Source organism: Buceros rhinoceros, unplaced genomic scaffold, assembly GCF_000710305.1.
Source record: "Buceros rhinoceros silvestris isolate BGI_N320 unplaced genomic scaffold, ASM71030v1 scaffold18906, whole genome shotgun sequence".
NCBI lineage: Eukaryota > Metazoa > Chordata > Aves > Bucerotiformes > Bucerotidae > Buceros > Buceros rhinoceros.
Window position 1 is genome coordinate 7,140 of NW_010415992.1, and position 12,033 is coordinate 19,172.

The 12,033-nt window shown below is 41.2% G+C and overlaps 1 long non-coding RNA gene across 1 annotated transcript in view; it reads right to left on the bottom strand.

The window, feature by feature from the left end:
• Positions 1–3,892: 3,892 nt before the first annotated feature.
• LOC104494763 overlaps positions 3,893–12,033 on the bottom strand; it is a 16,350-nt gene continuing 8,209 nt past the window's right edge. Inside the window, exon 2 of the long non-coding RNA XR_727804.1 lies at positions 3,893–5,208. This is a non-coding gene — a long non-coding RNA (uncharacterized LOC104494763). The remainder of the gene's footprint in view (positions 5,209–12,033) is intronic.

Genomic DNA, 12,033 nt, shown 5'->3' on the forward strand with positions numbered 1-12,033 from the left:
TTAAATCTGGGCTACATTTTCCCTCCAGGAATGCATCAGGAAGGAGGAAGGAGATACGCACCCAAGAGCTTTCCTTCGGCATCTCTACTGACTATCATCTTCTGAAATGTGGCATCTGTAACAGACCATTTAATATGGTGCTTGGCACAGAGGGGATATACATAACTGGAAGATTATATTGTTCCAGCAGGATGGCCTGCTGTTTGTAGAGTTCATAGTACAGTTTGAGATGAACCTTCTTCACCAGAAGTTACCTACTGGATGGAAGAGACAAACCTTTCACGCTGACTCCAAGCAAATACTTCCCATGCAATTTCAGCTAAGCTTTCAGATGCCTAAGTATGCATTGCATCTGCCCATGTACAAAGTAAATCCTCAGTACATCAGCCAAGCTCCACACCCAGGCATTCACCTCAAAGAGTGAATGTAAATTTAAATGTAAATGTACATGACTTGCTTTAAGGTTTCCTTAGCCTATCAGTAAAACTTTGAAGTGATGTAAAGCAGGGTAAAAGTTACAAAGCAGAGCGATGTACATTTAAGAGAATTCAACTAAGTAGTCAGTCATACAATACAGGGGGAAACAGAGAGGTGAGCTCTGTTACCCTCCAAAAACTTTACCAGCAAGCCGTAACACTAGTGTAAAACGAAGACACTACGGCTCCATGTCTGTGCCTGAAAATCTTGAAAAAAACCAGAGTAAAGTGTGGCAAAGAGATTTAAATCCCAAGTGCTAGTTAGTTCTACAGTATTTTCTCTGTTCAGTCAGCCTATCAGGAACAGATTTCTCCTGTGAGTTCCTGTGGAATGGAAAGTACGTACGCATCAGAGCACTGGCCATCACAGAGACTGCTGCTTGGCAGCTGTGTCTCTGAAAATCTATCTATCTAAACGAGTTTTCTGAAACAACATGTATTACACAGTTGTATCACATGTATTTGTTGTACTAGAAAGGCTTTGTCCCAACCCTGCTGTTTTTGCAATAAGCTCTGTTTTAGGATCTTAGGTACTGCTTTGGACAAGAAGAATGAAGTGAGTCTTTTTTTATATAATACAGTGTCATAGCACCAAATCAACAGACCATACCTATTATCTTTCTTTGGTCTTGGGACTGAAGTTTAGGCTGGAACGAAGGAGACACACTGCCTTTGAGAGAGAAAACAAGGCAAGTTCAAGAGGTCTTTCTACTGCTGAGATTTTGTTTGTTGACCTTTAAGGACAATTTCTAATGACACAGAAATCCATTCCCATATAAATCATCAGCTCTGTTCTTTGATGAGATCTTGCAGCGTTTAGGTATTCAGAGACAGCTTTCTTTATCACAAGCTTTCTTTGTCCTATGCCTCTATTCAGTCAAGTAGCTTTTTCCGACTCAGAGAAGGTCTTCCAAAAGGACATACTCTAAAAAAGCCAGGAAGCAACTTCCTAACACTAATTTACACCTCCCCCAATGCTAGTTTTGAATTAATAATCTGTTCTGGGTAGAGCAGATGCAATGTAATATTCCTGCTAAAATGGGTCTAATGAGAGCTGGCGGACCTGTGCTGACTGCTAATTTTACAAGGAGTTCTAAGGAGATATTTGACTGGATAAAGGGAGAATACTGATGTTTACTGTCTTAAAAAAAAAAAAAAGCCTCCCACTTCTTTGATATTGAGGAACTTGGACAAAGCAGACAACAGGCCAATATAACTGGATTTTGGCCTCCTCGAGTTTAGGATCTGGGAACGACACTTGCCTTTATTTCTCAAGTCTTAGAAGTGAGGCAACGGCCTGATTTGAGTTCCACACCACAGCTCCAAATCTTAACACCCTTCTCAGCTGCCAGGAGGAGGACAGAACAAGGAGGAAGCACATACCACTTTCTAGGATACAAACAAAAAGGACATTATAGGATCTTTTTCAGTGAAGCTCCCTCAACAAAAAGGCACCTAGAGCTGCTCTGCAAACAGCTCATTCAGTAGGTCCTGTCTAAACTGCTGTCCTTCAGCCCTGCTTGTTGCTTTTTCTGGTACTGAGCTGTTCTCCTTTGATCCCTCATTTTATACCCTTCCATCACCAGGCTTTTTAAATCCAGTTTTAGCTGTCCAGTTATATCCTCTCCAGCCCATACTTCTCTCTCAGGTCTTGCTGTGTTCCTTCCTCTCACACACCTTTCCTTTCCCAATTTTCTCATTCACTATTTTTAGGCATGTCCGTGACAGAGAAAGTAGAACCTGTCCACAATACAGCTAGACAAAAACCATGAACTAATTTTCCCTAAAATAGATCAACCCTCTTTCTAAATCTCGTAATTAACTACATTGCTGGCCACCTCCCTTTCTCCCTGGTCAGAAGCACAATGCCTCTGTGCTTCCTGCTGTCCTCTTTTTCCTGCATCTCCCCCAGCAGAGGCTGCTCCCGCTATAAGCTGTTTCTTCAACAGGAGCAGTCTTATTTTTGGTGCAGCAGAACTTCATCCTGCCCTAGTTCATGCAGTGTACTTTTCCTTCTTTCTTCCTTGCACGATTTCTTGCTGTAGCTTATCACACACGCTCTGCTCCCCTTCTGCTACAGCTTCAAAGCACTCCATATTTTTTGATTTGCCTCTCCTACTGCTCCAAGACTCTGAGTGATACAGAGAACCTCCTACAGCCAGAAAGTAACTGTGATTTTTAGCGATGATGTTTGCTCTAACTATTTAAAGCACACTTAAGAAGACACATAATAAGTAGGTTTGAGGGAAGTGGTAGCAATCCACCCACTACGTTCCTTTTAGCTAACCCTTTAATTAAATATTAACGATATGGTTCTCAGGAAGATTTAAAATAACCCACTGTCAGAAAAAAAAGGCAGGTTCAAAAACGGCAGAGAAAGAAAAACACCCCCACCCCCCGCCAAGGCTTACCACACCTTCACACTGCTTTTAACATAGTTTTACAGTGCTGACAAGGGAAGGGCTTTTTCCAAGGGAAATAACAAACCTTATGCTTTCCAATGCTAGATCCCTCTGTATGTTCTCAGGGAGCCTTGGTAGGGATTGCAAATTATTTTATGCCTAAGTAAACACACTAGTTTCCTCTTTCATAAAGGACAGCAAGAAAATGTTTATAAAACTGAGTAAATCAATTACTTGAAATGTTATTCCTCACTCAAAAGACACATTCTGCCACTGGGTGCACAGAACTGATAAAGAGTTTGAGGGGAAAAGTATATACGCACGATTACAGCATCGTCACCAAGTATAAAGCAGGGTGAGAAAAATCACAGCAAAATCTGTGCATATCTGTGGCAAGAAGCATTCCAATTTATAACTGAGATAAGGCACGTCAGGTGAATTCCACAAATGGTCAGAATATAAAGGGGAGAGACAGCTGGTGGAGATGACGAGAAGTGTCAGAAACCAGCCGTGTCCACAAAACTGAGTGGCTCTGACCTGTGTCACCATTTTGGTGAAGGCTTTATTTCTCTCCCTGTCTAGCTGGCAAGCAGCTATAGAGGCAAAGCATCTATAGTTAAACTGAGGAGCGCTTTTGCAAAAATACCTGCTGTGCTGCTTCTTTACTTGCATTTGAACTCCTTTGTCCTTTATTATTCTTTTGTTCTCCGCTGTGTCTAGTTTTAAATCAAACTCCAAAACTCTCTGTACAGTGTCCACTGTTGCTGAAATACAAACAGGAACTGGTCAACCATTTCAATTGGGTCTTGTGTTAGCCACAGGATGGAAAGCATTTTCAAACACATACCTTTTTCCCCGCTCCACATTAATCTTACAATCGATACTGTCCTGCTTTCAATTAAAACATCACCACAACAGATAGACAGATCTATAAGGTCCCTAGAATTTCACAACAGAAAACCTATTACTTCGAATACAAAAGTTGGCCAAAACAATTGAATTCCTGAGGCAACAGAAATGATACTGGTGATTTTATTCAGCATGTGTTCAATATGATTTTCCATTCTGAATCCACATTTTTCAATGCTTTTCTTATACCATTCTAAACATTACCTTCAGCTTTTATGGAGTCCCTTAGAAAGTTTTTTTCAATTTGCTTATCAGAAAACTTAAATCTTAATGATTAAATAATAGGACATTTATATACATCAGTGGGTTTTCTCAGATACTGGGCTCTAGGCACATACAATGTCTATTGAGTGAAAAAAGAAAATTCCAGTCATGCAAATCATCTTACAAACCGTGTTCCATTTGCCTTGAAAATTTTTACTCTGTTACTGGCATATCATTTTAAAATTAAGCAGATAATTTTTTAAGATTGCTTTGTCCATTTCCATTCGTTTGTTTTGCCATTTTGAAGAACTTACAGGCCACTGCAGAAGGTACCGGCAGCGTTATGGTTCTGCTACCACCAATCAACCACTCCAAGCTCTGGTGTGGATATGTTTAAAAAAACCACCTAACCTTCAGCTAACTGCATTGGTTTATTTCTGAACAGCACATCACAATATCAGCATAGATAGCACACTGTAACCGGTTGGGTGATTCCACTTAATAATTTTTCAACACTAGGACCTTTCAGCATTTTAATTCTGATATCATTTATGAATTAAAGGTCATATATAGAGCACAAATGAGGTCTAAATTTAGTCACAGCAGACCACAGTTCCACATAAAGACAAATCTTCAAGTTATGTTGACCTGCTAGGAGACAAAGATAAACAGCACAGCAAACATGTACCTGCAATGCACTGCTTCCCTATTAAATATTAACTGTTTCATTTACATTTAAATGGACTGAGCAGTAATGGATAGACTTTCCAGTACTGCTGTTTGGCGCTGCTGTCATGGAAAGAAGCTGAAGACAATGTGGGCTGTATGGGGGCAAATGACGCAATCTCAGCATCCGCTCAAGTGACTTCAATGATGACCATTCTCCAGTCTTGCAATATAATCCTACACAGCATTTTTTTTTCTCTCCCTCTGTAAACACATCTGTTCATAAATAACTTAGATGTCTCCTTGACATTCATGGTATGTAACTGAAGCTGAAGTAGAAAAGGATGGGCGGTGTACAGCACTGAGGAGATGTCACAGTACTTTTGTTCAGCATTTGTGTCAAGTGCAGGTTGCTAACATCAGCCATCAGAGACAGGTGGGGTGACCCACCCATATTTTTCATGGGTCTTCACCAAACTCTTAAATGTTGCTTCAGCTTCCTTTCGACTGAATGACTTTTTTGATTTGCCAGCTTTTCTGCAGATACGGCCCTGCACCAAACAAAAAAGAAAATCGCCATTAAAAAGGTGAACACGCAGCTGGAAACCACAGCTTAACTTTTCAATCCATCAGGTCAAGGGGCATTCACTTAGGGGTACCAGAAAGCAGAGTTCCCAAACTGCGGCAGAAAAATGCATTATTAGAGATGATTAAAAATGATATATAGTAATGGGGGAAAAAAAAAGGCATCTGCCAGGCTATTTCTTCCCAGCGAGCCCTGCGCTGGCACGCTGCCCTGCATGCAGCAACCAGCGGCTGCTGCTGTGGCCATGCTGCTGCGTCCATGCCACACGGCTTGCCTGCCTCTCTGCTGCTTGGGGACGCCTTCAAACAAGTGAAGGGATCTCTGCTGTAAAGCATTCGGCTATAGACCCTCATGCTCACCCTGTACAGCCAGGGGTGCAGCCCTAAGCAGACAGGGACCATGAGGAGCACACCAATATACCACAGAAAGCACCTCGGCACAGTGGGGCACCGCTTCCCACCGGCTCCTGGGGACATGCAGGATTTGCGGGCATCCCCCGGGGCCCTGTTCAGCCACAGGAGAGGAAAGGGCTCCCCAGTCTTCCCCGGCTCTAGGGTCCCCCAGGGACAGTGGCTGTGAGTGGGGAAGGAGGCAGGCTGAGATACCAGCTTGGGGCTGGGGAGACGGAAAGAGGTTTCAAAACAATTTTGATGGCACACTCGTAATACAGTCCAAGGTGTGAGTATCACAGAGTCGATGGCCCTGGAGAACCATCATAAAGGTGGAACGTTTCTGCATGCTGTTCTCAGGGCTACTCATATCGCACACCCCCCGCTCCCCTGCAACGCAGAGCATCACTAAAAATGTCATCCATCCCACAAAACACACTCCATTCTTCTTCTGTGAGAAATTAATAGCTTTGGCATTTCTTAAAGGCAGGAGCACCTTAAAACAAACTTGCTTCCAACTTACATAAAAATTACTTAATTTGTTTGTTACCCCTTCATGACAAGTTTGAAAATAAATGAAAATATACACATTTAAACATACTGCAACTTTATTACTTTGCAATTAAATATTACCTCTAAACACAAAGCAGTATATGATTCCAAATTCTTCTTTCGCAACCGAGGCAATTACTGAGTTATTAATAGCTTACCTTATTTATTTTTCACATTGGTCCATATCAATTGCCAACAGAGAAACAAGAAAGAAATATAGCTGCAGACTTACTCCGCCCTACAGCAATAATATCTTTAAAAATGTTTACGTCTAATGGATTTGTCACAAAATAGAAGTTTACTAAAGTCACAAGCCTAGTAACTTTAACAAATGTTTAATAGACTGCACTGAAAGCCTTTTTTAGAATAAATGGTATTTGATGAACAGACACTATATTACAGAGTTAAAACTATTAAGACCCAAGTTTTAGACCAAGTTCTCATTTATTCCATTTTTGCTCAAGTGATGCATCAGGCTGCATCTTTTGTCTCCTGTATTCTACTGTCAGTTTGGAATTTAACTGAAAAACTGTCATTCATAATCGCATGCAACCAATAATACTGAGAAAATCATCCAGTATATTGGAGGAGGAAAAAAGGAAAAAACAAAAGAAAAAAGAAAACAAACTGTCCTCAGATATATGTTATTTTTACCAACTAAAATGATTAAGATTAATCTGCAGTGTGGACAAATCATTTTCTTCTAGAAAGCTGTGACAATATTGCACAGATACGCTTCTGTGTTCAGCACCGCTGCTATTATAACAAAACTACGGACACATGAGATTAAAAAAGCTGTTTCCTACTCCTGTTTTAACACGTCTTTTTTTTTCTCTTGTTTTTCAGTTTGACTTCTCTCTCAGAACCTTAACTAAAGATTAGGAATAGCCTCTAATTCCCACCTTGATTTATTCACAGCTAATTTATACCCATTTGGTTTTCATAAAAATAGCTATTTTACCTTTCAATGCTTTTCCTTCCTTTTCCCAAGTCACCATTTACAGACCAGCAACATATTTCTTCTTTAAATACCCCCTAACAGACTGAATAGCAAGATATCTCCTCCATCTCCATACTCATTTGGCCATTAGTATTTCCCAAATAAGGATGATCTGAACGGTACTCTGTTTAACCCCACTAATAAATTTTCTTGGAAAATATCCCTTTTTAGTTGTGACAAAAGCAGTAATTAAATACCACTGGGTAACACATTTTTAAAATCTCATTGACTAACTATTTTACATATCCTGCATGAGTATTTTGTTGTTACAAAACATGTTTTGTATTTTCTTCCTAATCTGAGCTTGTGCTGGAAGCATACTCACAGAAACAGAGGAAAAGAAGCAGCAAAGTGCAAGAGAAGATGAAATCAGCATAGGAATTGCTGCCCTCAAAATCTCAACAATGAAATACTTTTAGAAGTTGATACAAACTTCCCCTACTACTTAATTTCTGGATTAGGTCCATTTTGCCATCTCTTGCCTTATATTATTTTTTATCATTGCAGGCTTGGGTACCTTTCTGAACTGTGCTCTTGCACATGTTCAGTCTCAGGTACGTACTGCTTTAAAACAGGGAAAGTAAGAATTCCTTGGTGTTGCAGTAACACAGTGAATATTATCACATCATCTAAAAGGTTACTGGAGCCACAGCAGATGAAATGAGCACGGTTCCATGAGTTTATTCTCACACTTCTCTGCTATTAAGGTAAAGGATCATTAAACCTACTTCTAAAACACATTCTGGTACCATATGCAGGTTGTATGTAAACTGCATCTTTCTACCCTGCTGTAGTCCATGCGTTTCTATGGTCACACAGAAACTACGGGTGGTATAGTTAGCACTGCCCCTTATTAACCAATATCCTGCCAGGTGTTCATAATCTGGATAAAATTTAACCTTGTGGACTGAAAGCTTCCTTTTCTGGTGCCTCGAGCAAACCTGAGGTAAAAAGAAAGAAGGGTGGAATTCAGATGCTTTTGAGTCTATACTCAGGTGGTATCTCCTGTCTTAATGATTTTTAGCTTTTTTGTCATTCCCACAAAACTATTCCCAAGTTTAACAAAAAAGGGCATTTTCGATGCGATTATAAAAAAAGCTCTCAGCACAGTTTATTAGCAGACTGGTACTTAAACATGCAGCGATTTTAATTCTGGTCAGGAGACTGCATTCTGTAAATATGATAAATACGGTAAATACACTAGGTAAATACAGTGCTGGCCATGGCTCATTTGTGCACAACTGCTTTTTGACCAATCTCCAAACCATACACATCACTACTGCCTTGGTAAAGAGTACAGATCATTTTCACAGCCAGTGTTTTGATGTGTCCAGCACCAAATCGAGAAAAGATATGAACCAGTATCTGAACAAGAACAAAACATTGCACAAAAGATTAAAAAGAACAGATAAAATCCAGGAAAGCTTTTCATAAAGGTATTAATGTTGAGTTCAGCTCTTGAGAAGTTGCACCAGGAGCTTATTTAAATACTTGCAATACTTTCAGACACTCACAGAGTATTTTTCATAAAGAGATAACTGAAAACCTAATTAAAATAAAGAGTTAGAGAGAACATTGCAGATTTTGCCATCTGCTGTGACTTCATGTACTTATCAAGATGCAATTTTAACAAGCTAGAAACATACGAAAGGTGAAAGTAATGCCACAGCATCCAACTGTTTTACACAGCCATGCTGAAATGCAGGGGGACGTGCTGCATTCAGCCTCTTCACTCACTTGTGCTCCTACTGCACCTCTGTTTGTGTGCCACAGTAAGCAACTGCCTGCCACTCACCTACTCTTTGCCTGAACTAACGAGTTTGAACAAACAGCTGGTAAGGATCCAGTCTATAACCCTGAGGACTGCTAGGAAAAAGCCCTCCTGGAACACAGTCTGCTGCCGATCGCCTTCTCAAGTCCCTGGCCACACCTAGGGACTGCTCCCTCCCATATCCAACACAAAGACATGAGGTACATCTCACGTGTGATTTGGCACCCACATTTACAGACCGCTGTGGGCAAATTTGGGAGCTTTTCTATTTCTCAGTGATGCCGCAGTAAGCTCCATGTTTCTCCACAATCATCAAGTCATACATCAGCATGTCCTCCCCCTGAGAACACTATGTGACACAAGTGCATCCTCAAAAATACTCAGCATCTCATAGCTCTTTAGAGTCCTTCAGAATCATCAGCAGCAATGTGCCATGTCCCTTCTTGCCCAACATCGCCATGTCATAAAGTGGTCCAAAGACAGAATTAAGTCCTTTACAAACATTGTATCAAACATGAAGCCTGAAGCTCTTTAGTCGTCTACAACCACTTCTCTGCCCACATCTGGCCTGCATGTCATGAAAAACAGTCCTGACATTTCTTCTGGTATTTCCAGAATCAGGGTGGCTTCAAGGGGACCGACCTTTTGGCAACAATGAAGGGATTTACCTCTCTCGACATCAACTCCAGCAGCTCCCAGACCAAAACCCAATGGTTTCGTCATAGCACACAGCATCAGGTGTGCTTCCATGTCATACCACTTTTGGCACTACCTGGAGGGACAGGACTACAAAATGGCAGCTGGCCTTTCAGAGGATCATACAATCACTGAAGTGCTGGCTGGAAGGCACCTGTCTCTAAGAGACCTCTAAGGAGGTCTCTAAGTCCAGCTCAGAAACTTGGAGCTGATTTGCCCACACAGGCCAGCTGTGGCACTGTGTAGCCAGGACCTGAATCCTTCAAGGTTGTACTCCCTGTATTACTAGGTCCCAAATTTTCAGAGATTTATTGTCTGCAATCATCAGTCCTTTCAGGACTGAGGTTATTCTGGAAACAGGATAAGCCCCTGATGAGATGCCACAGCAAACCCTTCAGGCATGTCCCGACCTTTTTTCCTGGACTGGTTAACAAAAAGTTGTATTCATGGCAAACAGTACACAGCTAATAACTCAGAAGCAGACAAGCCTTCATGTTGTTAGCGCTGGTCCTAACACAAACTCCTCAGCCCAGCGCTCCTTTCATTAACCCCGGATATGCAAATAACTCAAGGTTGGTCTTCCAAGAGCAAATCATACCTGCCTTCCGCACATGAGACTAAATGTGGCCAATCATTTAAGCCAGCATAAGGGTGCATGGGTACAATTTAATTTTCTCCATCTCTCAGGATATCTCTATAGCATGCCCTAGTGACACACTATTAGGTAAATGCCAAGAGACAGGAAACAAGCAAAGGTTTAGAGTGGTACGCAAAAGACTGCAGGAAGTCACTGTGCCTGTAGTGATCTCTCCAAGGACAGGAAGGAGACCCAGAAAGATATGCCCATTTTCCAGGTGTGTTGTCCCAGGCTTCTCCATGGAAGATGCAAAACCTGTGGATTTTCTAAGAGCTGGAGCAGACTGAATCTCCAGTACGTAACATGTTCTACTAGTGTGCAAGCGACTAATGGCTTCAGCTGGGGCCCCAACTGTTCAAAGCCACATACTATGCAAACATATTTGTATCTTTTCTGATAAGTAACAGGGAAGTACAGTGCTTAAGCCTGAACTGGTTATATTCTAGAATATTTAAACAAGTTTTCAGAGAAAAATATTTTCACTGGCTTTAGAGAAGCACTCAAAAGTAGAGCAGTGCTAAAGTGAGCTACCGTCACGCTCTCAGTGCAATGATTGCAATGTGTCACAACATCACTGTTAGACTGCAATATACACAGTCTCTCCTACCAATTACATGGTTTATATTTTTTCCTCCATGTACTGATGAGGCACAGTTAATCATGTCTCAAAAACTGCACACTATTTTTATTGCACCATATATAATTATTAGCTGTAGCTAAAACAAAGCAGTATAGAAAATGATGCAGACAAATACTGTTAATGTTGCAGCATAAGTGAATTAAAAATGGGATATTTTCCTGCAAATGTGTAATTTCTGAAGCAGTCTTTCCACGCCTTTTTTGGTCTCCTTTCTAAGAATAATCCAGGCAAAGAAGTGAAAACTCAGCAAGTTCTGGCTTTAAAGCATCCTGTAAATTGCTCCTTCTGGGATTGTGACTGTTCTTTGTCCAGGAAAAAGAAATCTGAATTCTAGCTGTACACTCATCAGCTGCTCGCTCATCTGTGTGCACGTAGCTCTTAACTGGGACGAACACTTACAGCCCCAATACCTGTCTGACAGTTACAGAGCGCTGCTCTTCCTCGCCTTTCCCTAAAGCGAGCACGGTCAGCAGCACGATTTCAGTACTGATGGGGGTTAAGAAACTTCTCCCCTGCATTTTACTGGTGGGACAAACTCTGCATTGGCAAAAGACGAAGAAGACTTTCACAGCTGACCACATTCTTAGAAGGTGCCATCTTACAACATGGCGCACAATATGGCGGGCTTCTGTCAGAAGAGATGGTCCCTACTCCCTGCCATCAAATGGGTACCTGCTAGTCTAGATGATAAAGGAGCACCTTCTCTTTCAGTCTTCTGCTGAGCTCCCTGGACTACCTATCTCTCTGGGGAATCAGATACCAGCAGAGTTACTTAGGGCAAGTTGAGGTGAAAAGACTGGGAGCATGACAGCCTCTCTTTGCATCAGCTAACAGGTCCTCCACATCAGGAAGCTGAAGTTACTTAAGTTAAACACGCCCATGGGTGTACACCCAACCAAAGCAAAGCAAACAACCCTTTATGACGGGTTGGAAAGACACAGGAGCTACAGTCTAGACAACATTTATCTCCGTATTTCCCACAGTATCAGCATACTATAAAAAAAAAAAAACCCAAAACCACAAAAAAATGCATGAGTAAAAAGCAGACTACCTCCGGGAACATTTAATTGAGTTAAGACTAAATACAGTAAAATTAGAGTCACAA